Source organism: Aotus nancymaae, unplaced genomic scaffold (assembly GCF_030222135.1).
Source record: "Aotus nancymaae isolate 86718 unplaced genomic scaffold, 86718_ANA_hifiasm-v0.15.2.pri h1tg000025l, whole genome shotgun sequence".
Taxonomy (NCBI): Eukaryota; Metazoa; Chordata; class Mammalia; order Primates; family Aotidae; genus Aotus; species Aotus nancymaae.
The window spans coordinates 2,265,431-2,281,340 of record NW_026988438.1 but is presented as its reverse complement, the minus strand read 5'-3'; the positions used below and the strand labels follow the sequence as shown (position 1 = coordinate 2,281,340).

At 38.2% G+C, this 15,910-nt stretch overlaps 1 long non-coding RNA gene across 3 annotated transcripts in view; it reads right to left on the bottom strand.

Moving 5' to 3' along the window:
• Window positions 1-5,588: 5,588 nt before the first annotated feature.
• LOC135276510 (uncharacterized) overlaps window positions 5,589-15,910 on the bottom strand; it is a 37,846-nt gene continuing 27,524 nt past the window's right edge. For all 3 annotated transcript variants that reach the window (XR_010344032.1, XR_010344030.1, XR_010344031.1), the window contains one exon: window positions 5,589-11,612. This is a non-coding gene — a long non-coding RNA (uncharacterized LOC135276510). The remainder of the gene's footprint in view (window positions 11,613-15,910) is intronic.

Genomic DNA, 15,910 nt, shown 5'->3' with positions numbered 1-15,910 from the left:
AAGCTAACAAAGAATGAAGGAAATAAAGTTTCCAGTGGAAAAGTAACTATTTCATTAGAGTGATAGGATCCAGAATCAGGAATCATATTATCCTAGACTTACAACTATTTATAGAATTTATTCATAAAGGTTCTCCAATAAACTATATAACTGATCTTCCCCTTTTCCAAATAACCCCATAAGATTTTCACAATAAAGAGGTTCATTTGTGCAGTGATGTTCAATATTATAACCTGTTTAAGGGGCTGGATTCCAAAATGTTAAGTTCAAAGTTATACAGAACTGGAACTGACTAACCCAAACTGAGAGGCTCTTTGGGTTGAATTGGGCTGGTTATTGACATGAAGCCATGGCTGACAGAGATCTATTGTTCTGACTGCCTTAATAGCCACATAAATTCCAAAATTCTTTCTATCCTTCCTCCCCAAATTAAAGATTTGGAAGTAGAGTTGAAAGCAAAACTTCAGAATGTCAAACCCACAAAAATGTTACAGTTTGGGATATTTAATCTTGGTAGACTATTAAAAAGATCTGAGTGGATATTTGTTTTTATTTGGGACTAACAGCAGATGCTAAACCAGAAAAATGCATCAAGAAGTTTCAAAGCCACTTCAAATAAATTTTGGCTTAAAGAAAAGTTTAAAATCAGGTTTAAAAAAATGTGAAGAAGCATTACATATAATTATTTTCTACCTGTGAAATTTTGGAAAGCTGATTAAAAAATTCAATTTTGATCCTTAAAAATTATTTTTATGGATTCCTGTCTTCTTCCAAGAAAGATGATAAAATTTATTCTCTTCCCATGCCCCGCCCCTGCCCCATGGAGTTCCGCTCTGCTCTGTTACCAGGCTGGAGTGCAGTGGCACAATCTTCTCTCACTGCAACCTCTGCCTCCCAGGTTCAAGCAATTCTACTGCCTCAGCCTCCCAAGTAGCTGGGATTACAGGCACGTGCCACCACACCTGGCTAATTTTTGTATTTTAATTAGAGATGGAGTTTCACAACGTTGGCCAGGCTGTTCTCAAACTCCTGATCACAGGTGATCTGCCCACCTCAGCCTCCCAAAGTGTTGGGATTACAGGCATGAGCCACTGTGCTGGGCCAAATCTAGTTACTTCTTTCAGCTGCAAGAAACTTCCAGTCTAATCTTTCTTCCAACCTCTCCACCCCTCAGCTCTGAATTCACCCTTCTGGGCATAGCTATATGCTCTCTTCTTTTCCTCCTACTTTAAAATAATTCCAAAGAATTTGGCTTCAAGAAAATTATGTTCCTGCTCTTCTCCAGTAAGAGACACAGAATCATGTATTATGCGCTAGCTGCCCTAATTACAGAACAAATGTATTGTATAGTGTAAGTATATAAAATAGAGATACAGCTTGATGCCAGGAGCATTTGTATGCTGCTCTACATCGACTGGCTCACCAAATCTCCTGTAAATAAATCACAGACAAAAATTAAGAGCAAACTTCATTGGTATGTTAAGTTTCTTGTAATGAGAATTCCACTTATTGTTTTATCTCAAGAGGACGGGGCCACACACATAGTTAATAAACATTAAATGAGGAAGGAATGAAACCTTCCTGATTACGGATATGTGACATCGACATCTTCACATGACTCACTTGTGAGGATTAGCTGCAAACATTATTGGATCTTCCCTTTTTAAATTTCCTTGCAGATTGTGGATCATACAAATGAAGGAGTTTGGCAGCTGCTAAGTTTACTATTCTGTAATTCGGTTATTAATCCTGAAGTTTTTTTCTATGAGGAAAATTAAAGTTTTTCTTGTTTATAAGAATATAACTAAGTTCTGGCCAGGCAGGGTGGTTCACACCTGTAATCTCAGCACTATGGGAGGCCAAGGCAGGAGGATTGCTTGAGTTCAGGAGTTCAAGACCAGTCTGGGCAACATAGCGAGCCCTCATCTCTACTGAACACACACACACACACACAGACACACACACACACACACACACAGACACTTCTACATTTACTGTCTACCTCTCTCAACAGGGTATGTTTTATAGTTCGTATCACATATAGCCACCCTGTCAATGCTGTTGCTATTCACTCAGGAGAATATGCCTATGTCAATTTTTCCTGGGACTGATACATTTCTGTTGTTTTTCCTTCCACCTTTTCTCTTTTCTCAGAGCCATTATTAGTGTTACTTCTTTGCCTACTGAGTATGGCAGACACTTAAACTGGCTGATCCAACCTGTATTTACACATCCATTGCTCCCCTGTCTGCCTCTACCACAGTGTTTAAAACTCACTTTCCCAGACTCTCTTTAAGCTTTGAGTGATTATGGGACACAGTTCTGGCTAGTGAGATGCAAAGCTGATTGGCAGCTGCTAATGCTCCCTGTTCCCTCTCCTCCTCCTCCCTGCCTAGCACATGGATAGTGAAGCAGCCATCTCGCAAATATGGGAATAAAACTACATGCTAAGGATAGCAGCATAGGAAGATGTAACAAGCCTAAGACAGCCACGTTACAGAATCACTGCACCAGAATGGAGGACTTACCTGAACTTTTTCCAATTTTTTAAATAGCGGTAATAGACACATAACATAAAATTTACCATTTTAATCATTTTAAGTGTACATGGTATTAACTACATTCATATTGTATAACCATCACCACCATCCATCACGTCTCTGTAAGCCTCTTCATCTTGTAATACTGAACCTCTGTACCCATTAAACAGTAACTCTCCATTCCCCTTTCCTCCAGCCCCTGGGAGCCACCGTTCTACTTTCTGTCTCTGACTTTTGACTGCTCTAACTACCTCAGGGAAATGGAATCATGCAGTATTTATCTTTTAGTGATGAGCTTATTCACTTAGCATAATGCCCCCAACGTTCATCCGTGTTGTTGCGTATGTCAGAATTTTTTCTTTTAATGGATAGATGATATTCCATTGTATTCTGTGCCACATTTTGTATATTTATTCATCCACTCATGGACACTGGGATTGCTTCCACATTTTAGCTGTTGTGGATAATGCTGCTATAGACATAGATGTACAAATATCTCTTTGAGAACATGCTTTCAATTCTTTTTGGTATATACCCAGAAATGGAAGTGCCGGATCATATAATACTTCTATTTTTAATTTTGTGAGGAACTGCCATACTGTTTTTCACAGCAGCTGTCTCATTTTCCATTCTCACCAATACTGACAAGTGTTTCAGTTTAGCTGCCACCTAGCTAATACTTGTTATTTTCTGTGTGTTGGTGTTTTTAAAGTAAATGTTAGTTATTCTAATGCATATGAGGTGGTATCTCTTTGTGGTTTTGACTGGCATTTCCCTAGTCATTTAGCGTCTTTTCATGTGCTTACTGGCCATTTGTCTTGTATTTCGACAAATGTCTATTGAGGTCCTTTGCTCATTTTTGAATTGGGTTGTTTTTTGTTGTTGAGTTTAGGAGTTTCGGATACTAATCCCTCATCAGATAGATGATATGCCAACAATTTCTAGCATTCCATATGCCATGGTCTAAATGTGTCCTCCCAAAATTTCATTTCTTGAAACTTAATTGCCAATGTGATAATAGAAGAGGTGGCCCTTTTGGACAGTGATTAAACCATGAGAACTTCTCCCTTGTGGATGAGATTAAGTCCCTTATGAAAGTGCTGCAGGGAACTAGCTAGCCCCTTTCTGTCCCTTCATCTCTTCTGCCATATTAAAACACTAACATGGCACCATCTAGGAGAACCAAGACACCAAACCCGTCAGCACCTTGATCTTGGAATTCCCAGCCTCCAGAACTATAAGAAGTAAATTTCTGTTGTTACCCAGTCTCAGGTATTTTTTCATAGCAGCACAAATGACCCGAGACACCTAGGTTGACTTTTCACTCTGTGGATAGTGGCTTTCCACGCGCAAGGGTTTTTAAGTTGGCTGGGCATAATGGCTCGTGCCTGTAATCCCAGCATTTGGGAGGCTGAGGTGGACAGATCATTCGAGCCTAGGAGCTGGAGTCTAGCCTGGGAAACATGGCAAAACCAATTCTCTATAAAAGATACAAAAAATTTAGCCGGGTGTGGTAGTATACATGCCCCTGTAGTCTCAGCTACTCTGGAGGCAGAGGTAGGAGGATCACTGGAACCCAGGAGATCGAGGCTACAGTAAGCTGAGATGATCACACCACTGTGCCCCAGACTGCGCGACAGGGTGAGACCCCGACTCAAAAAAACAAAAAGTTTTTAAGTTTCATGAAGTTCAGTTTGTCTGTTCTTTTGGCGGTGGTGTCCGTGCCTTTAGTGCCACATCAAATCTTGCCAAATGCAATGTCGTAAAGCTTTTGCCCTGTTTTACCTAAGACTCACATTTTTATCCTTTATTTTAGGTCTTTAACTCATTTTAATTTTTTACATGGTACTAGGTAAGGGTTCAACGTTATTTTCTTGCGTGTTGATATCCAGTTTTCCCAGTACCATTTGTTGAAAAGATTATCCTTTTCCAATTGAGTAGTTCTTAGCATCCCTTTGAAGATTATTTGGTCATATGTGTGAGGGATTATTTCTGGGCTCCCTATTCTGTTCCTTTGGTGTATATGTGTGTCTTTATGCCAGCACCACACTATTTTGATGACTGTAACTTTGAATTGAATTTTAAAATAAAAAAGTTTAAGTCTCTCATATTTGTTATTTTTCAAGATTTTGTCCATTAAATCCTGAAAGAAAATGTCCATTATAATTTTGACTGTATATTTCCTGCTGTTGAACACAATCCTGACACATTGGTATGATCAGGATTGATTGGTATGATCTATTTTTGGTATTGAGTTCAGTAATATTATGAGAACTTCTAAAAAATCAGTTACAATTGAGTTCTGTCTCTCTAATATGTAAGACAGTAATTTATCAAGATTAATTTAAGATAACTGAGATCATTTTGTAATAAAAGGAAATTTTCCTTTTTTGTTAAATGTAGGTACCAGAAAATTGATGATAATCTGTATTTTTCTAAAACAATACCTGCGGGACTTCTAACCTCAGGGCCTCATTGAGAATAAATTAGATTTTGATATCTGTTTCTATATTTAATCTGCTGTGATATGTTATTTTGGTTGACTTTTATATAGAAAATCTCACCTCATACACAAAAAGTGGAAAAGAGCTTCTCAAAAGTTAGCTGCAGTGTGGAATCTGAAACTGTATTAGTGAACTTTTTATACTCTGCAACATTAAAGGCATCAGTCTCTCATTCCACTTTGAATGGATCTCTTACCTCTGAATGACTTTGCAACGTCACCAACTGGTCATTTGGAAAAGATTGATTCAATGAGCTAGGGAGCTCTTCCAAACATCGATCCATGCCATCACGTAATGTTAAAAGAAAATTAAAGGGCTTTTCATTTTGTTTTTGGAGATAGGATCTTGCTCTGTCACCCAGGCTGCAGTGTGGTAGCACAATCTTGGCTCACTGCAGCATTGACTGCCCGGGATTAAATGATCCTCCCACCTCAGCCTCCTGAGTAACTGGGAGTAAAGGCAAACACCACCATGCTCCACTTTTAATTATTTGTAGAGATGAGATCTTGCTGTGTTGCCCAGATTGGAAAAATCCTGTTAATAGTAACAAAGTTGGTTTTGTCAGAAAAGTCTTTAAATATTAGGAAACTATTAAGCTCATGGCAGTAGACACCAGTTTTCCAAAATCCTAATTGTCACCAGAAAGCTCAGATTTTTATCACCAACAACAGTGACTGCCAGTTGTTTCCCTTGAAGTAACAGGCTCACTTTGATCATTTTCAAGAAAATTTCTGTCCAATATTAGATCTGAATAACCATAGCTTTCTGTTATTTATCATTTCAAGGAAGAGTGGTGCTCAAGTAACAGTGGTTACCCATGCTCCAAAAAGGTGACAGTTCAGGTCACATCCAATCAACAGTACACGTGCTTGTTCTTAAGACAACGATGGTACTTGGTATGCTTTAGGTCCATTTCCTGTTGTGGCATAGAGCATTTTATAAACACAAGTACTCAACGGTGGAGATTTAATATTTTTCACTGTTTCATAAAGACATTCTGAAGTAAATTTTTTAATTTTAACATTATTTAACAGTGAGTATGTGGTAGCAAAGAATACAGTGAAAACTAGTAAAGTTTGGTGCCACCGTCTGGATTCATGCTTAGGCACCAACAATCTTACCCTCGATTGCTTTGGCACCATTAGTGCAAATGTCAACACAATAAAAAAGGCAAATAATGTTTTAGCGTTATTATGAAAATTGTTTTGACTCTACGGACCACCAAGGGTTCACAACACATTCTGAGTAGCACTACCACATGGAGTACCAAATTGACCAACATTTAAACCAAAACTACACAATGTATCAAGTAAAGTCATTGCCTAGAAATCCAGGTCATTTAATAATCAGCATTGAGGGTCACTGGTTCATGAAACGTGAATTCCCTTGCTGAGGTAATTGTACTTGTATTCCAAAAACAAGTCATCACATTAATATTTGTTATTTGCTTTTACCTCTGATGTAAGTAATATATACTGACACTTGGAAAAGTATGCAGGAAAAAAATTAGCTCTCTCACACAACCACCCCAGAATTAACTGTTTTTGACATTTGACATGCTTTCTCAATACCACGAGCTTTCAACTTATCATTTAAAATTCTATCAAAACATAACTTTTGGTGGCTGTAAAATATTCTCCTTTGAAGTTAACAATTTTCCAACTATTTCTCTAGGGTCAGGTTATTTCCAATTTTTTGTTATTATAGTCATTGATGTCAACGTTTAATATGGACGCACATTCTGGTCATTATTAGGTGTTGTCAGACCTTTTAATTATAGTTATGTTCTGGTTTGTGAATTAATGGTTTTTTTGCAGCTTAAACTGCATTTCCTTGATAATGTGGCAAATGTTTCATGCACTTATGTGTTTATTTGACACTCTTAAGTCTTCTCTTATGAATACTATTAATAATTATGGTATCCTTCCTCTTGTATCTTTGTATTAGTTGCTTTCTGAAAATTTTGATTTTATTCTATATGCCATTTTGCATAGGCTGACTTACTGTAGAACTAATAAATGCGGCTCATGGGAAGTAGAACTATAAAAAAAACGTAATAGTCCCAAATCATCTTATGACTAAGAGGCCACCACTGCCAAGCCTTTGGTTTATTTTTTCAGTCTTTGCTTTATGCAGTTTTCTATCAAGTCAATATTATATATTCATTTAGGGAACTGCTTTTGTTTCAACACCATAGATGAGCATTTTCGTGCATTGTTAAATACTCTTTCCATATCACACTCTCTTCTTCCTATACCATCCACAAGAAACTAAAGCTTAGATTGGGGAAAATCAGTGCAAAATAATGAATAACACAGTACTATAATATGAGGTAGATACTGGAGAACTGCAGTAAACTTGGCACTATGGAAGGTCAGTTAGAGCTGGAGTTGTTAAGAGCAACGAGAGGAAAAGGCAGCAGGTGTGAGCCAGTGACCCACGTGAGCCGGCGCACCGTGGCAGAAGTGAGCAGGGCTACGGCAGGACCATTTGGGTTTGCATGAAGAAGATTAAGTAAGAAGAGTAGTTTGTTTGGTTCAGATTAAAAGTGGGAGTGGCCAGATATTAGTGATCCTTAAAGGCTGGCAGATGAGCTGCTGCTCTCTGTAGAACTATGTTTAGAATTACATCGAATTTAGTGGTGTATTGGAGAAAGGACTACTTAACTACAAAACTCTTATGATGGAAAAATAAAAACACCACATATGTACTGCCATTCCCAGAAAATACTGTGAAAATATCGTGGTGTTGTGACTACAAACTGTATATCCCCCATGTTGGTGAATGACATATTTTCTAATTCTATGCTAATAACATATGATAGAGATATAATTATCTCAGATTTTAAAATTGATAATGTCTAGGTGGGTTGAGCCATTTGCCTGCAATCACCTCATGTCCCATAAGTTACAGAAGTTCAAACTCAGACCTGATCTCATGCTTGTTCTTTATCTAAACGATGGTTCTCAACCCTGGATACAGATTAATATCAGCTGTAGAGCTTTTAAAACTTTCAGTGCTCACATTTCCAGTCACTATTCTGAATTTACGATTTAATTAATCTGAACTGGAGGCCGAATCTTGATGTTTTTAAGTGTTCTCCCCCAAGTAATTATCATGTGCATCCACACTTAAAAACTGCTGTTAGAGACCACATTGCTCAGCCAGCATGGACCTTGGTGTTCCTCAGATTATGAAAAATATCAGGGCTTTTTCTCCAGGACTTACCTAGTTTTGAATTGATAATTTGGTTAATTTCTTGAGCACAAACTTCCCAGGGAAATTTATTTTCAAGAAATATACACACGTGATATGTTTTCTGGCTCTGTCATATGTGAGAATGTCTTTTTTCTTTACACAAGATGGAAAATTGAGTATGCACTTTGGAGGAGTAATATTTACTCAAATTTTATAGATATTTTTCTACTCTCTTCTGGCATTTATTGTTGCAGAAGGCAAATCTTATGCAAACCTTTTTTTTCTTTTTAAATTAACTTCTGTACTTTATTTTTTTATCATTTTATAGCTATCATCTATTTTTATCATTGATTTTCTTATGAGTTCTGAGACAGCATCTCATATTTAAACTCTACTTCTATGACAGACATTGTCAATTCCTTCAAAGATTTCAATAAAGACTCTAATACTCCTATATTTTCAATTTCTCGAAATGTCTTTAACTCACCTACCAAGCTTCTTAATTAATCCTTGTGGCTTCTGTCTCTTGTTTCATATGATTCATATTCTTTTGATTATGTCAGGTAATATAAAAATAATTTTTTGTATTCTTGGGATAGTAATCACTTTCCCATATTCTGAAATATAGTTTCAGTTTTTTTCCTCCTCCTTTATTCCTAATGAAACAAATTCTGTTTAGACTGACTGTCAATGATGGGCATGTGGATTTCCTTTCATGACATTTGGTGTCTGTGGGACTTTAGCTATAAACAGCTAAAAGGCAGGCCAATGAGTATACATTCTAAATTCTAGTCAAATCCTTAGTTTGTAAGAACTCATATTGTTTTGATTGAATATGTCAAGCTGTTTCCTTGTAGGGATGCTGTCTGTATCGGGATGATTTGGAATATTTTCCTCTGAGATTGCATTTTCCTTTGAGATTATGATCTCCTAAAAAGTTAATAAATATAAATTTATGATACCCAATTAGCACTGCTGCAAAGGTTTCTGTGTCTTGGCCTCAGACCGTAACATTTTTATTTTTAAGGTCTGTATCTCCATGATGCAATGTGATAATATATTCTCTTTTTTCTCCCTTCCGCAAGTTGCCAAGTATAGAATGCCTAGTTAAGTTTGAATTTCAGATAAATGACAAATAATTTGTTAGTGTAAGTATGTCCCAAATACTTACAGGCATACTTACACTAACAAATTATTTGCAGTCCTGTTTAATACTTGAGACATACTTATATTAAACATTACTTGTAGTTTATATGAAATGTAAGTTCAACTGGGAATCCTTGTATTTTTATTTGCTAAATCTGACAACCTTAAGTTTCTTCATATTCCTTTCAAGTTCTTTCCTGGGAGCCTGTTTCTAATTTGTATAGAAGAGCTGTTTTAGTGGGAGTGGGTGTATGTGAGGAGGGTTTGTTAACACTGAAGTCTCCCTGATGACGTCACAAGGCGGTACACCTGTGCAGAAGAGTGATGGCTGCACAGTTTTCGTTGGTATAGTTCTGGTGTTCTTAAGCCAGAGGACAAATGGTTTGGGGCTTTCTCTACTTTCTTCCATGTGGGCAGCTTGTTCTGTGGCAACAACTTGGTATTTGTGGGTCTTGATTGCATTTTTCAGTTCAAGTCTATCCATCTTGCTCTTGGATGTAAGAGTTCCCAGATTCTGAAAATTGTAGTTTTAGGTGGCTTTTGTTAACTTTAAACATTTTGCATGAGAAATTGGGAAAGGCTGACTCTGAGGCTCTTAGCCAGAAGTTACTGGAAACTAGACTTCTGGCACTCTGTGTGTGTGCCTGGACTGTAACTTCTGAAGCATTGTCAGAGGCCCAAATGAAAGGGGCAATCGTTTATTTTTGGCCAAATGAATCCTGCCAAAATGGGATCAGTTGAGATGTGTAAACCTATGATTACAACAGCAAGGCATATTCTTTGGGAAAAGGCGGTGAAATTGCTGGATGCAGGATAGTCACCTAAGGATGTATTCCCAGTGATGCTGTAGCTTTCAAGCTTTTGCCTGTCTATAGATGTATGTTGGAATGCTTCAGGCTGTTGGGCCCAGTGTTGGTTTTGTCCTGATGAGAAACAGATTGTTGAAGGTCTACTCACCTCTTGCTTGTTTTACAGCCACTTGATACAACAGTGGCATTTTTAACAAGAATTCCTTCTTTTATGCTACTCTGAGTAAATGGTCAATCATGCCATCCCTCATACCACTTAGCATCGCGCTTAGCTACGGGACCATCTGTTGCTTGTTGTTAGGCAATGTTGAAAGCATGTAAAAACAGGCTAAGTACAAGAAAACATCTTAGAATTGGTCTTGACATTCTTAGTTCAACCAGTTCCCAGCTACCAGCTCTTCTTAAATAAGTCATGCATTTAGCTCAGTTCAAAGCCTAAGTTTATAGATCTTGCTTTTGTGTAAATGTGCAAATGTTTCATGCTGTGTTACATCTTCCCAAACACAAGCCAACCCACCTGCTTTGCCTGTTTGATTTCTTCCAGCTGGTTTCCCATTTGTCTTAATTTACTCTCAAGGTTTTTGCCTTATTGATTTATCAAGGAGGCCTAGTCATTTATTTCATGAAGATTATCTCTTTATGGCTCTGCAATTTGAGCAGAACACAAATTTGGTGTTAATTATATTTTTCTGGGTTTAGCAGAACAAGATGATGGATTTTTTTATAAACTCCCCAAGAGACAGGATTGCTGAGGAAATCATGTGGAAAGAGTCCTTTCTTCCATTACTGTTCATCAGAGGTGTTGAGACGAGCTGGGGTGATGCCACATAACCTACAACCCCAAAAGCTCTTTCTGAACTCCTCACACTGTTGACAAGCTGCGGGGGGAAAGCAAACCTCTTGAGGAGAACTGCTAGACAAAAAGATGCTCATTTGAGATCCGGAAATGGAAAGATTAAAGGGTTTTGATGTGGATTCTGTGTAGCTGAACGCTCTCTTGTCCCAGGCCCATCCCATTTTGTTTTGTCCCTTTCCAGTGGGTTCATTGTGTTTGAGTGGAAATACCCTCTGCGGGGCAAGGAAGGAGAGCTGGAAAATTTCTAATACATTGTGACTTGTCCCCCTGAAATTCATTTTTCTTGACCTGTAAAATAAGGTCAGTAAGTCTTTATTTGGAGACCAAACTGCTGGAAGAGAGACCTCAAACTACAATGCTCTTGAAAAAATAGCAGCTTAGAGGTTTGTTTCTTCTCATGTCATTGTTTTGAGGTGGGCATTTCAAGCTGGTTGGGGGGGCCTCTGAATCTCTAAGCCATTCAAGAGCACAGTTTTCTTTCATCTTGCCTTGGGGTCATATTGGAGGCCATTTTTCACACTTACAAGGGCAAATCTGGGTTGCGGCCAATTCAGCCAGCCTGCAAGAAGAATGAGAAGTCCAGGATGAGCAGTCATTTTTCAGTAAGTCTCACACACAGGAGCTTTTGTTTTTCCCCTCAGATCCCGTCCGTGAGAACTTAGTCACATGACTATAGCTGCATGGGAAGCTGAGAAACATAATCTTGAATAGGAAAGACATGCCCAGGAAAAAAGGGAGAATGGAATTTTGAGGATAAGGAACTATTAACCAGAAATACCAATATCAATAGTTAGCTGTAAAAGTTAAGATTTTTTTTTTTGACATGGAGTCTCACTGTGTCACCCAGGCTGTAGTGCAGTGGCACGATCTCAGCTCAGTGCAACCCCGCCTCCCGTGTTCAAGCAGTTTTCTGCCTCAGCCTCCTGAGTAGCTGTGATGGCAGGCACCTGCCACCACACCCAGCTAATTTTTGTATTTTTAGTAGAGATGGGGCTTCACCATGTTGGCCAGGCTGGTCTTGACCTCCTGACCCCATGATCCACCCACCTTGGCCTCCTAAAGTGCTGGGATTTCAGACATAATATTTTTAAACTGCTAAACACCTGCTGATGTAGATTATTACTGAGGACCTAATACACAATAAACAGCTTTCTTCAGTCCTCATTTATGTTCTTCTTAAGAGACTGATAATTATTAGAAGAGGAGGAGCAACTAGAAACGTGATGCACAGCTCTAAATACAGACAGCAGAGGAATGGGAAGAACCGAGCTGGGCTGGTATCACTTAAAATTTAAATAACTTTCACTCCTGAATGATTTAATTAACTGGCTATCACAGTGGAAGTTGGGTATAAAACAGTTCTACTAAAGAGCCCCTCTAAAAACATAACAGGAGTCATCCATTCTTAGTCATAGGACCATGAATTGTCTCACAACTAAACTTTCCAACATAGTTACTTGGAAATTATAGGTGTTAGATAATTGATAGTTCAATATTGATTCTTCAACCATAGTCAGCATTGAAAGCCCTAAGGTAATAAGCTTAAGTGTGGATTACACTGTGGCTGGAGCCTTTTCAGTTGAACAATTCAGGTGTGAATTTCTGAGTAAAGCACTGTCCCAAGTACTCTGATTTCTTTTTCTGTAACTTTGGAACAATCCAAGGATTTGGATGATACAAGCTCAATACTACATGTGAAATGTCTAAGTCATACAAAGTCCATTTATAACTTTTAAAGTATTACTATGGTTTAAGGTCAGAAAAAATAAAAATTAGGGTGTTTGGCAAAAACAAAGTTTTGTAGAAAGTAAAATACAGAATAGACTTCTATTTTAATAACTGTGCTTAATAAACTAATCCCTTTTGTTATGACACAAAACTCTTAATTCTTTGACAAAATACATGTATACTTTTATGATTTTAAGGCTGTATACTGAGATTATTTCTGGTTGATGTATTTAGGAAGGGGTTATTATTTTGTTTTTCTAATATTCTCTGTCCCCAAGAAAGAGAAAATTATGTGGGGAATTGGAGGGCAGAAGGAACAAGACTTGATATAATCATGCATTTTAATGGATCTTCTAACTACAAATGTTCCAAAAGGCCTTTCATATTGTCTGTTGTCTCCTAGCTATTTGGGAGGCTGAGGCAGAGAATTGCCTGAACCCAGGAGGCAGAGGTTTCGTGAGCCAAGAGCACCACTGCACTCCAGCCTGGGTGACACAGCAAGACTCCATCTAAAAAAAAAAAATCTTAACTTTACTTCTAACTATTGATATTGGTATTTCTGGTTAATAGTTATTTGTCCTGAAAATCACAGCAATCCAATATCCCCATTAGGTGACCAAGGAAAGTAGGGATGGGATGACATTTGGTGTTTTTTTCAAGTGTAAATCTAAAGTATAGAAGTACTATGTATGGTTCCCCAAGATAGTTGTGGGAACAAAATTGGAACCTGTTACGCATCCATTAAGGGCCTCGAAACTCGTGAAATTAATTGTTCACAGAAACATAATGAGTGCAAAAGACTGGCATTTCCTTTGCCATTGTTTCTTTCTTTAATGCTCCCGAGTGCCCCATATTCCTACAGGAAACAGCTCCCCACTCCTTCCTCCTAATGGACATCAAAAGGCTTTGGAAGCTATTTGTACATACACCATATGTTCATTGTAGAGACCGAAATCAAATCTTATTTCAAGCTCCCAAGTGGGAATTACGGGGGGTGTATCAGAGCTACTCCAGGAAATGAAGGTGAAGGTTATTGCATTTGTTTTCCATGCCCAGCAAAATCTCATGTAACCTATCTCCAATAAGAGATTTGTCTTTCAAAGTTAACTCTCTATTTCCCAGATAGAGTTCATTATTATTATGTTTCTTCAAATGCCTTCACACAACAGACACTTGAGGGTGGAAGAGGAGGATGGAAATTACCCAACATAAATGAAAAACATGTATTTACAAAGTCCTATTTCAAAAAGTGTTACTATTCTAATCTGGGGTTTGGGCGTCACTCTTTACCACAGCATTTGTTCTTATCTAAATCTCATTTTCTCATGTTCCCTAAGTTGGCAGCAAAGATCAGTAATATTGACTCACAAGTAGAAAATATGTATCTTCTTGTCCTATATATGGTTTCATTTACCTATGCGTGGGTGTGGGGAAAGAGTGGGGTAGAGGGATTCTAGTAAGTCTACAACTTTATTTATTCTAACTTGTTTGAGAAGTTGTTAAGACTTTAAGTGAAAAGTGTTTGATTTCCTGTTTCTGTTCATTTGTCTATAACTCAAAAATACAGTAGGGAAGAAAGCATAACTGAAATGTCATGAAGAAAGGTAAAAGTGTATTCCTGGTAATTCTTTGTGTGAGGGCCATTTGAATCCGTATTTATGGAGGTTCATTGGTCAGAAGAAAGTTTAATCTTAATAATGAGATCAAATCTAAGAAATCTCAGTGTTTTTGCTCGTTGTAAGTATATTTATGTCATAATTTTCCAAGGTGTATTTCATAAAACACTAGTTCAGAAGCATCATTAATAGGTATCACACAAAAACTAGCTAGTCACATTTTCTCAGATGTCCAGAAATCACTTGTGAACATACTGCATTAAATAATATATGAATCCAGTTAAGAGAGAGAAAAGCAAGAAAAAATATTGAGCAAGAAACCAGTAAAACTAATAACCATCTTAATTCTTAAAAATGAGGCCATGCAGCTTAATGCCTGAGTTTAAGAAAGAATCCTTTAGAAAGGAGGGTGTATCAGTCTGTACTCATGTTGTTAGTAAAGACATACCAGAGACTGGGTAACTTATAAAGGAAAAAGGTTTCATTGCCTCACAATTTCACATGGCTGGGGAGGACTCACAGTCATGGCAGAAGGTGAATGAGGAGCAAAGTCACGTCTTACATGGCAGCAGGCAAAAGAGCATGTGCAGGGGAACTCCTTTTTATAAAACCATCAGATCTAGTGAGACTTTCTATTACAAGACCAGCACAGAAAAAAATCCACCCCCATGATTCAATTTATCTCCCACTGGGTCCCTCCCGTGACATGGGATTATTACAATTCAAGGTGAGATTTGGGTGGGGACACAGAGAGAAACCATATCATTCCACCCCTGGCCCCTTCCAAATCTCATGTCCTCAAATTTCAAAACCAATAATGCCTTCCCAACAGTCCCCTAAAGTCTTATTTCAGCATTAACTCAAAGGTCCATGGTCCAAAATCTTATCTAAGGCAAGGCAATTTCCTTTTGCCTATGAGCCTGTAAAATCAAAAGCAAGTTAGTTGCTTGCTAGATATCATGTGGGTACAAGCATTGGGTAAATATAGCTGTTCCAAATGGAAGAAACTGGCCAAAACAAAGGGGTTACAGGCCCCATGCAAGTCTGAAATTCCAGCAGGGCAATCAAATCTTAAAGCTCCAAAATGATCTCCTTTGACTCCATGACTCACATCCAGGTCACACTGATGGAAGAGGTGGGTTCCCATGGCCTTGGGCAGTTCCACCCCTATGGATTTGCAAGGTACAGCTCCCCTTCTGGCTGCTTTCAAAGGCTGATATTTTCTGTGGCTTTTCCAGGCACAAAGTGCAAGCTGTCAGTAGATCTACCATTTTGGGTTCTGGAGGATGGTGGTTCATCTTCTCACAGCTCCAGTGGGCAGTACCCGAGTAGAGACTGTGTGTGGAGGCTCCAACCCCACATTTTCCTTTTGTACTGCACTGGCAGAGGTTCTCCATGAGGGCTCTGCACCTGCAGTAAACGTTTTCCTGGACATCCAGGTGTTTTCATATATCCTCTGAAATCTAGGCAGAGGTTCCCAAACCTCAATTCTTGACTTCTGTGTACCCATAGG